This window comes from Equus przewalskii, chromosome 16 (assembly GCF_037783145.1).
Source record: "Equus przewalskii isolate Varuska chromosome 16, EquPr2, whole genome shotgun sequence".
Taxonomy (NCBI): domain Eukaryota; kingdom Metazoa; phylum Chordata; class Mammalia; order Perissodactyla; family Equidae; genus Equus; species Equus przewalskii.
The window spans coordinates 24,982,476-24,997,394 of record NC_091846.1 but is presented as its reverse complement, the minus strand read 5'-3'; the positions used below and the strand labels follow the sequence as shown (position 1 = coordinate 24,997,394).

The following is a 14,919-nucleotide window of genomic DNA, read 5'->3' as shown; positions in this document are numbered from 1 at the left end:
TGGAGGAAGCCAATGAAGGTGACGCTCTGGACGCTCTGAGTGGACTTGCTGGGAGTTCCAGTGTGGCCCAGGTTGCCGGGTTGCAATCCATTTGTATGTAAGCATTTCTAGTCGGTTGTCAGAGTTCAGAAGAAAGTGACTTGGATCTTTGAGGTGCCAGTGATCTTCTCACATTCTAAATAAGTATTCACTTTTGCTCCTAGATTTGTGTTTATGATATTTTACTCTTTTTCTCCAAGAGAGTCCAAATTGTGTAAGCTCCAGGTCTCCACAAAACCTGAAGAATTATGAGTACCCTCTGTGAACCAGGAGTGTATGTTACTGGTTTTCTTCATATTGTCTCTTGGTGGGCTGTGCCAGGCTCTTGGGAAGGGGGTGGGAATGACTGAAAAGGGGACTCCAGTGGGAGAGGCATGTGACACAGAGAACCTCTATGGTTCTTGGTTCCACCTCTGCTTAGTGGTCCTGTAGGAGAGAAGCAAACGGAAGGTGACCAGGTAACTATCTCTGCCTCCCTCCCTCCTTCCTCTGATGTAGAGAAAGTTGGAAAAAATAGAAGAGAGGCCAAATCCATACAAGTTTCAGAGGGCGACAGTAGGAGCCTCAGTGAGTGGGGGAGGGGTGTAGCAGAAGCAGAGAGACAGAGGATGCTCCCAGGTGTCCAAAGGGCTCTGTGGATCATTGATTCCCAAGGACGTCTCAAAGCACAAAGGAAGAATTTGAACCTAGATTATTACAAAAATTTTGGCTGGGGGAACTAGTCAAACACTACTTCTGGGATTTACACCTCTCCACTGTATTCAGAGACAGTGCCAAGGGCTGGCTTGGGGGAGCTTTTGTAGTCCCCTATAATCTCCATCAGCCTCACCTGAGTGTAACTAAAAAGTGTACCTGGTTTGCAAACACGACTTCAGGACAAGTTTCTTAGCCTGCTGCTCCCTATAGTCCGTGGCGCCTAAGACTCTGTCACACAGAAGTTTCAGTGTCCGTTCTTCAGCCTGGTGACCATGTTGGATGGTGTCATGGTAAGGGCTTCCACAAGATGGTGCTCATAGGTTTTGTTTTTATTATTTTTTTAATGTTGATTGATTCATTCTTTTGTCAGAGTTTTATTGAATGCCTACCATGTTCTGGGATTATTCTAGGAGGTTCTGGGGATACAGATTGCTTGCATAAATTAGACTAAGTCCCTTGTTTCAAGGGATTTAACAAGGCTGTGATTTTTATACTTTCAGACGCAAAACTCAACTGTGATGTAAGTTTTCCCTATTTATGTTGCTTTTGGTACTTTTGATAATTCTGCTGCATTTCTGACAGTTGCACAATTTCTTTTTCTCCAGACTGGTATGGCCTGGAGGAATTATAGACACTTTTATTATTTGAATGGGGAAAGGATTAACTTATATCTGTCTGTAGGAGCCACTGTCTGAGATCCATTCTTTTGCCAGGAAAACACAACATCTTAACTTGAAAAATTCCAAATTGTTGCTAAGCACCAGCTTATCATTCTCAGCTTGGGATTCATCTGCCCATTGAGTAAATTCACAGCTCCCTTTAAAGAAAAATTCTAGAAGGTCTTTCAGGTATCCTAGTGACCTGCCTTCAAGTAAAAATGAGGTGGGCCTTGATCTGGGTAAGAATTTATCAGTCTCTTTTTTGCTTTTTGTAGCAAAATGTCAACCCTGCCACCTAACCTTCTACCCCAGAGAATAAGTACAATCAGAGAGCTCAGTCCTGCCCGAGGCAAATCTGAAATGATAGTTGAGACGGGCAGAGGTCTGTGTGGACTGTCCGTTCCTCCAGCTCCAGGAAGCTCTACCTTGTTCTAAGTTAGATTCCCGAAGGCAGCATCTTTTAGGACCTTTACTACACTAACTTGGCCGCTTCCACAAATGCCTTCACTTAGCTATGATAGAAGAGTATGCCCTTGATTTTTATTGCAGATTGATATAAAAATGGTAAAAAAGTGAGTGTTTCTGTACTTTTGGCAAAAATAATTGTTTGAGAGCTTGTTCACATTACTATTCCATGTCCTTTATGTAAGGATTCATGAGAAACCCAGGCCACCTGCTTGACTTGACAGTTCTATTAGGGTGTCCAACATGTGTATTCCATTTAACACGGCCAACGTCAAACTCCTCATCTTCCCCCAGGATCTGCTCCTCCTTCGGTCTTTGTCATCTCAGTAATCAACAACTCCACTGCTCAGCCAAGCATCTCAGAACCGTCTGGGCCACTCTCTTTCTCTCACCTCACGTGTGACCTGTTGCCTCTACCTTTTCCACACATCCAGAATCTGGTCATTTCTTACCAACTTCTCTTGTTTGGAAAATTTCACAAGCTTCTTAACTGATCTCTTTACTTCTGTGCTTTGTTCCCCTACAAATAGACTCAACACAGCATCCAGAATGATCCTTTGAAATATGTCAGGTCATGACACTTCTCTGCTCAAAATCCTCCCGTGACTTTCTTTCTTATTGGAAGGAAAAAACCTAAGATCTCCACTTTCTGTCCCTCCCTTCCTGTCTCTGACTGGATGTCCTTGGAGTCTGCTCCTGATTCACGTTGCTGGAGCCACACTGGTCTCAGGTGCTCCCATCTCACGGCCTCTGTCTGGAAGACTTCCCCAGATGTCCACATGATCCCTCCCTCCTCCCCTTCGTGCCTCTCCTCAAATGTCACCTTTCCAGAGAGGGGTTTCCTAACCACCCTATTAAAGCTGCAGGGCCCTCTCTGAGCTCTCTAATAATCTCTGTTCCAGCTTTGTTTTTCTCCACAGCACTTATCACTATGTGACACCCTACATATTTCACTTATTGTCTGTCTCATCCTACTGGAAAGTAAGCTCCCTGAGGGCAGGGATTTTTGTCTGTTTGCTCTGTTTTGTTCACTTCTGTGTCCTACCACCTAGAACACTAACTGGGGCATAGTAGGTACTCAATACATATTTATTGAATGAATGAGTGGTTAAATTCTGTGAGAATTAGTATTAGGAGAAAAAGTATCTTTTTTGTCAAAGTTATATTTCCTTAGGCAATATGATTGATGTTGTACGTTGTAATTTACTTTTTGGTTTTACTACCAGGAAGCTCAAAGTCAAATATAGAAAGAGTTACAATTATTCTCTCGTCCACGGTTTCTAACTCAGTAATCGTCCCCCTCTGTATGGTTTTTCATTGCCTTCACTTTTAACCTTGATTTGAACAATTTTGAGCATATCTATATATATCCTCAGGTAGTATTCATGGAACTTTAGGCTTCTAGTAAATATTTATTGAGTGAATGCGTTGTATACCACTTTAATCCTTTTTGAAAGTAAGTGGGATATAAATAATACATTATTAATGATTTCTGGTATGACTGACAATAATGGGCTGGAAGAAGCAGGTGGTTCTGAGGAGAGGAGAGGCCAGTGGGGAAGGAAGCCCTGCCTGGGTCCCAGGGCCAGGTGAGCGCATGCTATGTCATCCAGACTCGGACCGTACATCACTGAGAGCGGAGGTATGAGTAATTTTGCTGGGACGACAGGCATAAACTAGGACTGTTGGCAAATTGGACAAATGGTCACTTTATCAATGGTTAATGTTTATTAAATAGTAAATATTTAATTTAGGTGCAAGTTCAGAAAAGTAAGCAGTAATAATGTTGATGCTTTGCCAAGATCAACAAAAGCCGCTGGAGGTGCCACCAGCACCGAATGAAGACACGTTCTTCTACGTTAGAAAAGAGTTAAATAAGCAGTTGACTTTGTTCTTACTTCTCTTCCCAGCATTGACTTGGCCAGAGCAGCTGTAAAACCTGGAAAAGAGGAAGCAGTGAATTCAACAGGATAGAGGGGGAGGAAGCAGAGGATGCCAAGTAGAGTAACTCTGTGGAGCCCAGGGAAACCCTGCTGCCTTCACGGGCGGCAGCCCCGAATTTCCGGGCGCTCCCAGAGCTGGGTCTGCTGGCCACCTACCCCTGAAGCAGGATGGAGGTGAACTGACCTCTCTTCTACCTGGTGGGGAGTCCTTTGCCTTCTGTCCCCTCTTCATTCCCCAAGCTGGGCACTCTGCCCTCTCCAGCCACTGCCCCTAACTCACTCATCCAAAGGCCAATTCCGTATGTTGCTGGTGGCAGTAAGCGCACCCAGAGCCTAACTGAAGTTTCTGGAGATCACGTCTATTGCTTCCCAGCATCTGCCTGTCCCTCTATCACTGAGCCAAATGAAGTTGGGCTGATAGCAATTTGCTTTTTACCAAACCATGCCTGGGGCTCCCCTTTACCTTGTGTTGTTCCACATGACTGCAAACGGACTCACGGACAATTCATTTAACATCTTTCCAGATATTATGATTTGATGGGATGCTCCGCCACAGCCAAGGGTGCCTTTCCTCTTCATAAAGCTGAGTACCGCTCTGTCCTTTAGAAGCCAGGCACTGGGGCTTTGTTTTAACCCTCTCCAGGCTCTTACTCATTACTGGTTCCATTCATCACACCCTGTCTAGTGGTAGGGAATAGTTCTTGATTCTTATTCTCATTTAGTTCTCTGCCTTCTCCTTCTAAGGGTAGCTGGCTCTGACAATTGAAACTCAAAGAATTTTTTTTCTAAAGGACAACAAGGGCAAAAAACATTTTGAAAATCCTGCCTTTTCATGTACAATCAGCTTTTCCTCTCCCAGGGCGACGTTTCCCTTGTTCCTTCTTTAATTGAAGAACGAAAGAACATCCTCCACGTTGAACAGCTCTCTTATGTGTATTCTTATACGTTCTACCCATGAGGAATTGTACCCCGGGGAGCAGAGGTCAGGGAAGATCTGCGGGCCCAGAAATATAGGAAGAGCAGACAAATTGCTAACCCGGCTCTTCTCTACAGAGCCCTTCACCGCATTTGAGGGTGTCATAAGAAAGAAGTGATTGCTGAAGAATAGCTTAAAAAAAGCAAAAAGGAAGGAAATCAAACACCGTGTGAGTCTCTCTCTAGGGCATGTATCTTGTATAGCAGATTTAATTTTGGTGGTGGCCATTTAATTGACGTGGTGGCCCAGTCAGAAGATTTTTTTCCTGTTGTGTTATGTCCTGCCTGGGAAACTTCAAGCCTCCTGATAAACTAGAGGGTAAAGAGGTATGTTCCAAGCCCCTTCGCCTTCTTTTTGGCAGGGTGGCCAGCCTGCATTTAGGACACTTACCATTGTGTGTGCCTTTGCTGCATAAGTCAATAGTACGTGTTCCTTGCAGATTGTGGGGACAAGTGAAGCTTCCCACTGTGGGGGTCATTGACCCAGAGTCCCTTGAACAGGCCAGACAAATGTCAACTCCAAGAATATTGCTTCTCTGTAGACAGACTCATGGGACGCCTGGTATGAAGCAATCTTGGCCATCGTCCCAGCCTACTGGCCCTCTGCTGTCACCTTGGGTGGACCAAGCCCTTTCTAAGACACAAATGACACCATGGTTGCCGAGGAAAATCCCAAGCTGTCGCACTTCCTCTGGATCTCTTTGGAAAATCTCCCTGGAAACTGCTGGAAGAGCCTCTTTTTGCCGCACCTGTTCGCTGCAGGGCTTCTGGTTCTCTGTATGGACAGTGATTTGGGGCAGGGGTGGACTTTACATCATCTGCATGATCACCACAACTGATTTAACAGCGTCCAGGGATCGAGAGAAATTTTCAAAGCTTTCCTTTCCTGGTAAAACTGAGAAAACAACATGTTGTCTTTTAGGAATCAAAAAATGTCCCTCAAGGCAAAGCTTTGCCTTAAGGTACAATGAAAGAACACTGAGCTAATGAAAGAACACTGTGGGCTTCCTGTAAAAATATATTCTCACTTTTGATCCACAGTCAAGGGGATTCTTAGATATAAGGATCGTACCTTTGGATTTACGTTCTGTTGAGACGAAAGCAGAGCTCTGTTAAATTGAGGCCAGGTCTACTGCAGGGTGTGAGCGTGGATCTGAGGGGGCTTCTCGAGGTGGGGATGAATGGAAGGCTCTGTGGAACCCAGCCTCTCCATCTGTCTATATGCTCACTTAGTCCGCCTGGGTGAACAGTGACCCACAGTGTAAAATAAAGAGCCTTTGAATTATTATCTCAAACTATGAACAATTTTTATAACCTGTTCTAGGGGGTGGTGAACGCATCAAGGGAAGCAAGCTGCCTGGCTTTGACACAGCTGGGCTGTGATTGGCTGCCCGAGTTCCGGTGATTTATAGTTTCTTTTAATGCAGTTGGGATTGGGAGCGAAGGTCAGAGTGGGTCTTTCAGTAGATGTATGAGAGTGGATTTTAGATATAAATTATGCAACACTTGAAGTTCAACACAAATACAAATTGAGCAGCTCCTTCCTGGTGTTTGGGGAGTTATGACTGATTTGCGGTCTGCTTATGAATGGGACGAGGTCGCCCTTCAGTTATGAAAGTATTTTTCACTTTAGGACACCCATACTTAATTAGGGGTTCATGTGGTGAGGTCATGAATGAGAATGCTTGGTGTTTTGACCCCCTAAATCTGTGTTCCTGCCCACAAGGCCTCTTGATAGATTTCTTTCATAGTTCGCAAAGGAATTATGAGATCTCGTCTCTGAGGACAGCACGAAACACTTTTATGCACCATTAAAAATGGAGCTCGTTCAGGCTGCAGCTGGGAAGCTGATCCTTCCTAAGACAAATCCTATGGTATGTTTTATTTCAATCCAAGATTTAACTTTGAGAGTCCTGGAGGATGATTTTGTTTTCTAAATATTTTGGATAGAAGAAGTTTTACTTTTCCATTAGGGGGTAAAAAAGAATTCTAAACAACTCAGCCTTTACCAGCTGAACTAATCAAATGGAGGAAAACTTGAAGCCATGTAGCAACCGGAAACCATTTACCTTCCAGTTTCCTCAGCTGCATCCTCTTCTGATGGCAGCATGGATGTCCTGAGCTTTGGCTGGAGTTGTTTCTGAAACACCTGAGGAAGCCCCGGGAGACAAGGTCTTTATTTTTGCACGTGGTATTTGATGCTAAACATAAATACTCTTCCCAGGAAAGTGGAGACTTTATTTTGAAGTCCCAGGGGCTGGCTTTCCATATCCCATTAGGCAGAAACCTGCAGGGGTCGCTATCGACACTTGTTTCCTGCTCCAAGCTTGTTGGGGTCTGGTGCTGTCTCATCTTGGAGAACTTTTATTTCTAGGTCTCTGAGTGGCAGTTCCCACCAGTTCTGTTCATATGTTCCTTAAATGTGGTGAGATTTTGAGCTTAAGCATCCCAGAGTGGGCAAATGTACACCAGGACACAATTAGCCAGCAAAATGGTGGACTTCTGTGATTTTCAGAGTCTGTTGTTAAGGATTGCAGGTTCAGTGTCATCTAAAACTTTTAAATCAGAATCATGTCTTCGATGTGGTCATCTGTATTGTCTTCCAGGGAATGCTGCAGGATTTTTTTCTCCTACATCAGGGATTTTCTCTATTCTTTCCTTATGGCCCATCCTTCAAACCCCTTAGCCCCACCCCAACACACACATCTCTTTCTTTTTCTTATTCCCTTGCTCTCTTCACTGGCTTCACAATGCTTCTGGGTACTTTGTCCTCCCTCTGCTGAACAGGAGAAACCACCAAGGTGGGGGCAAGGCAGAGGGTGGGATGGAAAGAGATTAATAGGTCCCATTTACTGGGTATAGTTGGCCCTCCCTATCTGGGGGTTCCGCACCTGCGGATCAAAAGGCCTGTGATGGTTGTATCTGTACTGAACATGTGCAGGCTTTTTTTTCTTGTCATTATTCCCTAAACAATACATATAATAACTATTTACATAGCATTTACATTGTATTAGGTATTACAAATAATCTGGAGATGATTTAAAGTATATGGGAGGATGTGTGTAGATTATATACAAATACTACCCCATTTTATATAAGGGACTTGAGCATCTGTGGATTTTGGTATCCACAGGGGGTCCTGGAACCAATGTCCAGTGGATACCGAGGAATGACTGTGCTTTTAGGTGTGTAGCCCTGTGCTAAGCACTTTTAGATGTGTGTCGCTGCTAAAATTTGATGAGGAGAAGCAGCCACCATCCTTGCATTCAGCAGGGAACTCGGAAAACTTTGGGGGTAATTGGAGAGTGATTTGGTTCATGCATGGCCAAGAACTAACTTGTGTCAGCCTGGGGAGCCCAGCCAGCTCACGCTACAGCGCCCCCTAGCTTACACAAGAATATCCTGAGCAGTAGAAAGGAACGAACATTCATTGAGAATATAAGGCCAACAAAAAAATATAAACATTTTGTATAATGTATAAAATATGAGACAGCGAAAAAACCCAAAACAGCTCTGTGCCTATCCCTGGGTGAGACATTTTCTCTTATGTGATCTCACTTAATCTTCACAGCACATTCGAGGTAGGTTATGTCTGTTCAGTTTGACTCATGAGAAATATGAAACTAAGGTTAAGTAAGTTGCCCATGACTAAGATGTGACCACATTTGCACTGAGGACTCTGGTGTCACCATTTAAACCCTGCTGGCCAGTCCACATTCTGGATGAATGAATCCTCTGAGACATTGGGGTTGTTTTTGCTGGCCTTATGTGAATTTCTACTCTAGGGAGGTGGAATGTGTTTGTACCAAAGCCATTCCTAGGCTTTAGCACCTAATCATCTTGTTTCATAGCATCTATTCGTATCCCACAGTGGGTTCTCATAGGCAGAAAATTGTTAAAATTCAGAACTTCTTCTTGTAGGATGATGGTTCCACTGGAGACCTTCTGATGGTGGAATGAATGGAATGGTATGTGTAGCCTGAGCATTTCTTTACATTCCATTCAGATAGTCTCCATCTTTTATAACCGCCATAAAAGTAAAGAGCTGAGGACTTTCTGGAAAGGTGGTAACTGGACTGTATTCCACCTACCTTCCATCGCCAGCTCCAGCTCTTCTACCTTGTCTGATGCGGTGAGTCTGCAGCTCTGTTGAGTGAGGCCTCAGCTGGGGGCTGGAGAGCGTTCAGAGCCCACTTCTGGCTGGGGCAGACCTCAGAACAAACCAGTAAGTGACCAGGAAGGAATACGAGGCCTGGGACTGTTGTGTGAAGATGTGTTGCCACCTTCTGAGAAGATCATGAAAATGCTGACAAGAAAGTTTGCAGAATGGGAGTTAGTAGCTTGAGGGAAAATCTTGGAGATAATAATGGAGCACTCTTTCAAGAACTTTCTTGAAGGGCTGGCCCCATGGCCGAGTGGCTAAGTTCGCGCGCTCTGCTTCGGTGGCCCAGCGTTTCGCCAGTTTGGGTCCTGGGCGCGGACATGGCACAGCTCATCAGGCCATGCTGAGACGGCATCCCACATGCCACACCTAGAGGGACCAGGGAGAAAAAAGGAAAAATAAAATCTTTAAAAAGAAAAAAGAACTTTCTTGATGGTGGAGAAGATAATATTGTGTGGAAAACATAGATGTTGACAACTCTGAGTTGGTGAGTAGCTTAGGATGTCTGAACTCCGGAAGTGAAGAAGCTTTAGAAGTGCCTACCCAATTTATCGTGCTGATATTTTCCTTTTTATTAATGCACAAGAGTAAGACATGATAAAAATCTATGTCTAAGTAAGACTGAAAGAGCTCTTTCAGTAAGTATAAAATAAAATTCTGTTATAAGAAAGCATTATGTTATAATTTAATTGGGAGCACTTTTTCTTTCTTAGTGGTACATAAGACAATGGTACATCTTATAATAGATGGAATCTTCGATCCAAGGAAATACCGTACGTACCCCATGGGGAAGGAAAGATATTTACAACTATGCAATAATTCAGGGAATATATAACCCACATCTAAAGGGAATAGTTGAATAAAAAAACAACAAAACAAAACAAATGGAAAATCAGAATAGCAAGATAGAAGATAAGGAAGAGAGAAAAAATAGTTCGCAGTGAACCCTTCATTATGTAGTTAAGGAAACACTATGTTTTGTAGTAGATAAGTCCTCAGAAGCTTATAACCGATGCTCATTTCTTGCTCTCATAAAGCCCCATCATTGTGGTGGTGGTGGCAGGGGTGGGGCTCTCTGTTCCTCTCAGGATCTGGGCTGTGGAGGCGCTGTCATCTCAATTCATCCCTCCCAAGATTGTCTGGGGTTTTCCAGACAGCAGGTGGGGGAAGAGAGAGTCCAGAAATTGGAGACTTTGCAAGTTTGGAGAGGCATCTGTTTCTAGACTTCTAGATAAACTTAAGAAATATTTTGAACAACTAATTCCCATTAAAATTCAGACCTGTGGAAAAGATCAGATTGAGGGAGAAGCTTTTCCACCTAGCCAGAGATGAAATAACTAGGGTTATTTTGTTCCTGCTCTTTCATTTCAGATTGGATCTGTGTGGTAGGGAGGTTAACTTACTTTTTATTTCTTAGGTCACTGCCCACTTTGAACCCAATGGAGAGAATTGAACATCACTGGGGACCTTCTGGATTTTGAGCTGGATGCAAGAATTAGATCACTTTGGGTTGTGTTTCTTGAGGAGAGGCTGAGCGTCTCTGGATTAAATGGATATTTAATGACCAGATGTCATTCACCAAAATCCATGTCCATTTCTTCCTGGGAGCACAGCAAAGCTGCATTTCCCCATCTTCTTTGCAGGTTGGTGTAGCCATGCACTGAGTTCTGGCCAATGGAATGTAGTGGAAAAGATATGAGCCACCATGAGACCCGGTCCCTGCTGTGTCTCCTCTATCTGCCAGTCAGATGTTGACACTCAGGGAGACCTTGGAAGAAAAGAGTTGAAAATGAAGCCCTTCCGTCAGTCTAGGTTTCTGAATGACTGTACAGAGCAGAGCCTCCTGCCTCAGATTTGACTTTACACACGTGCAAAATAAACTGACCTTGTTTTAGGCCTCTTAGATCTCAAGGTTTATCTGTTATAGCAGCTGGTGTTAACTTAGCTAATACAATTAAAAATTACTGAAGAATGCTGGGTTGGGAGTGTGTACCATGAATGATGAATGAATAGTCTTGAAATAGAACAGACATACTGCAGAGAATATTCTAGTAATATTCTGGAAAATAAAGTACTAAACAATCCTAGAAAAAACTAGAAATTGGGATGGGAAGAAGGAATACCTTTGCATAGACCACTCAGTTCAGACATTTATAAGAGGATGAATCCTAGATTAGAAATGTGAAAGCACAACTATTGACCCAGAGGAAATCAAAATTTAATTTACCTAATTGACCAAAGAAGCTGGAACCTGGAGTAGAACAATTATCATGGAAGAGAATAGAAACAGCACTAGGATCAGATGGGTTTACTGTTTGTTGAATTCTGTCTAATTCTTAGAGACCAGATAACTCCATATTATATAAGCATTTCCACATCAAGGGAAAAGATGAAAAACTTCCCCATTTGGTAAACCCAACATAATTTTAATATCAAAAACTGGTGATGATAGTATAGAGAAAACTATGGACTAACTTTATTTATTAATATATATGCAAAATTCTAAATAAAAACATTAGCAAATGAATTCTGCAATGAAGAACAATAACTGACCAAGTAGTAGGTTTAGCTAAGGAAGGCAAAGATAATAAAATATAAGGAAATCTATCAATATAATTCATTACATCAATGAAGGGACCAATGACCATATTAATTAATGTTGAAACGTCTTTTGATGGAATTCAGCAGCTATTCTGCATAAAAAGGTTTAGACTATCTGGCAGATGCTATGGGTTGGCTAATCCTAACCCATTCCCAACCTCCTTTGCTCTTGACTGCTTTCGTTATTGAGGCTGGATAAGTTGAATAACTGGTTTCTTGCTATTAGGAGTTGCCATATGATCACATTATCTGAAGTCCAATGAGAGTTTTCTGATAAAGCTTTTGCTAGTCTGATAAAAAAGGACAAGTGTAGTTGATCCTGTCCCTTTCCCGCTTCTTTCAGCCTTAAACATGGCTGTGATGCCTGGAGCTGGGACAGCCATTCTGCAACCATGAGGCAACAAGCATGAAAAATAGGCCAACCTAGTTACAAATATTCCATTCCCAACTTTGCTGAGCTGCTAACACCAGTCATTGTCTACCTCTAAATCTCTTGTTCAAGCCACAATCAGGTTTTCTGTTACTTTCAACCAAATGCATTCCTGACTTAGTCAGAAGGAAGGTACTTAAAAATGAAGATCAGTTATCAAAACCCAACAGCAAATGTTATTATAAGTAATAAAATGCAAAGCTATTTCAATTAAAATCAAGCAAGAACTGCACAGAGATGCTTCCTCCTGCCACCATTATTCAACAATTTTCTTGAAGGCTCTAGGGAATGCAATAAGACAAAAACAAAACAAAACAAAAAACAAAACAAAAAAAAGTAAAACAAGACAAAAATAGTAAAACATAGTGCAATAAATGAATTCCCCAAATTCAACTGCGTGGAATGTGGAGTTGTATTTTTATGAGTTGGTGAAATGAGATCAGTTGTGCAGCCGGTTGGGCATTTGGGGACTGGGCTGTGCTCTCTAAGTTAATTGTGTCCTAGTTGTAGTCGGGTCCTACTTGATAGAACTTGTGTGTTCCAGCCTAGATCTCTGCGGGCTGGGCTTTCCAGGACATTGGCAATAAATCCAGAAATTTCCCGTTATTTGGTTTCTGTCTCATTGGGGAGGTTGGTCCCGGAGAGTACTAGGGATGTAGGGCTTCGCTGTTCACCTGCCTTCCATCTCCTCCACCCGCCCAGAAAAGCAGTTACCTTGTTCCCCTTTGAGCTCAATTGCTGATGGTCTCACAGAAGAATTCACGTTATCACAGAGTGCATTATTGTTGGGTTTGTAATTAATATACGCAGTGAGAAAAAAAGATAAAACTTTTTGAATACCATGTGACTATTTTCTCTGAAAATCTACAAGAACTAATAGAGAATTTGCTCAAGTGTTTGGATACCAGCTAAATGTACAAAATCAATAGATTTTCTCCATTTTATTAATACTCAGGCAAAGCTTAACAATTTCATTAATAGTAGTTACAATAACTATAACATACCAATGAAAATAATTAACAGAAGATACAGTTTCTACAAGAAAAGAATGTTATTTGAAAAAATGAAGAGTTATGCCATATTCTTGGATGGGAAGACATGATTATTGTGAAAATGTCAACTCCCCCAAATTAATATAAATGTAATGCAATTTCATTTAGAAACCCAACAGTGTTCTGTTTGTATGCTTATTTTGAATAGGATAATGTGATCTTGAAGCATATTTGGAAGAATAATTGTATCTGAGGTTGCTAAAAAATACGAAAAACAATAGTGAGAGGATCTTTCTATTATCACATTATCTAATGCTAAAACCACTGTAGTAAAACCAACCTGATATGAACATGATGATAAAGAGAGAGTGGAGTAGACAATCCAGAAATGGATTCCACTCAGTGGGAAGTGCTGGATTTATTTAATCGAAGATGTTGGCCCAACTCGTTCTCCATGTAGAGGAAAGTCAATTTGGTTCCCTAACGCATAGTCTAGAATAAAATTCTGAGTGGATTCAACAGTTAATATAAAAAGAGAACAATAAAAATTATAAAAGGAATCTGGGAAAATGCAAATACAATCTGTGATTTGGGGAAAATTTATAATTAAGACTGAAAACTCAGAAAATATAAAAGAAAAGAGACACATTTGACTATATAACGTAAAGAAAATATAGATTAAAAGTGCATTAGATAGACAATGTATTAAAATCTATATACACAATGATCTCTTACAAGTTTGACAAAAACATAAAACAAAACCCAAAAGCCAAAAGAAAAATGCACAAAATGATATGAGTTGGCGCTATGGAACAGCAAATGCTATTGACTAGAAACGTAAAAAAATGCTCAAATTCACTAATTGGGAAATGAGTTGCTACTATGTGAGCTCCTGCTTTAGATCCTACTTTAGACGGACAAAAGTTAAAAACAATGATAACACTTACTGCTGCCAGGCATGCAGAGAAATCTGAATTGCTACTAGAAATGTGAATTGCTAATACCTTTATGGAAAATGTTCATTACAACAAAAATATACTCACTCTTCAAACCTGCCCTCTTCAAAATGTAATCTCATGAGAATGTACTCTATAGAAATAAAAGGTTTCAGTTAAGAATATTTATTGTTACATTGTTTATAGGGCAAAAAATTGGAACAAGATGAATGTATCTGTCAGGATTGATAGAAAATACACGAAATAGAAATTACTCTATTTTAGGTAGAAAGGGATTTAATACAAGGAATTAGGGGCTTGTACACTCTTTGGAAGAGCTGTGACTCCTAGAACATCACAGAACTGACCCATCAGGGGAGCTACCAGCTCTGAGGCCTCCCCTGCGACGATGCTGAGGTCAAGAACCCACCGCTGTTGTCATTGCTTGACCTTTTGGACACTGAGAAGCTAGAGACCACCTACGGCTGCAATCCACAAAGTGGCCCCTAGCGTTAGCCCACAATTACTTTCTGACACCCAGAAGGCAGGAGAATGGACACGAGCGTCCTCTGAAAGGAGACTCAACATTTGCATGACCTCATTTGCCAGCAGAAAGAGCCCAAAGGGACAGGAAAATGACCTCCATCTTACCTCTATCCTTCCACCCTTATGTGATACCATCTAACTGGTGGCATCCGTTTGCTCAAGACGTCAAGGCAGTGGTGGGAAATAGAGTTTTTTGGTTCTTAATTTCTCTTACTAGGAAGAGAGTTGCAACGGAGATTAAATGACTCAATCCACAGTAATGAGCACACGCAATCATTATAAAGAGTGAATTAGAACTGCTCTGGCTGATTTGGAAGTATTTCTAAGAGATATTTTGAGTATTAAGAAAGGCAAGATGCAAAGAAGTGTGTGCAAAATGATTCTACCAAACCCAACCCCTTCCCCAGATGTTTGTGTGCGTGTGTGTGTGTGGGAGGGGTGGGGGTAATATAGTGAAGATGAGGAGCAGAAGAGGA

General features: G+C 41.9%; 1 protein-coding gene across 9 annotated transcripts in view; it reads left to right on the top strand.

Annotated features, from left to right (window-relative positions):
- The window catches only part of CBY2 (chibby family member 2), a 55,508-nt gene that overhangs the window by 535 nt on the left and 40,054 nt on the right, over positions 1–14,919 (top strand). The window contains exons 2-4 of one of the 9 annotated variants that reach the window (XM_070578294.1): positions 240–313; positions 461–497; positions 915–1,025. The exons of 1 other annotated variant lie outside the window; for it this stretch is intronic. The gene's annotated coding sequence lies outside the window, so the exon portion shown is untranslated. Of the gene's footprint in view, positions 1–127; positions 314–460; positions 498–914; positions 1,026–1,531; positions 1,634–10,356; positions 10,583–14,919 lie in introns of those variants that run through there. 7 more of the 9 variants (XM_070578295.1, XM_070578297.1, XM_070578301.1 and 4 more) reach the window with 7 other exon arrangements.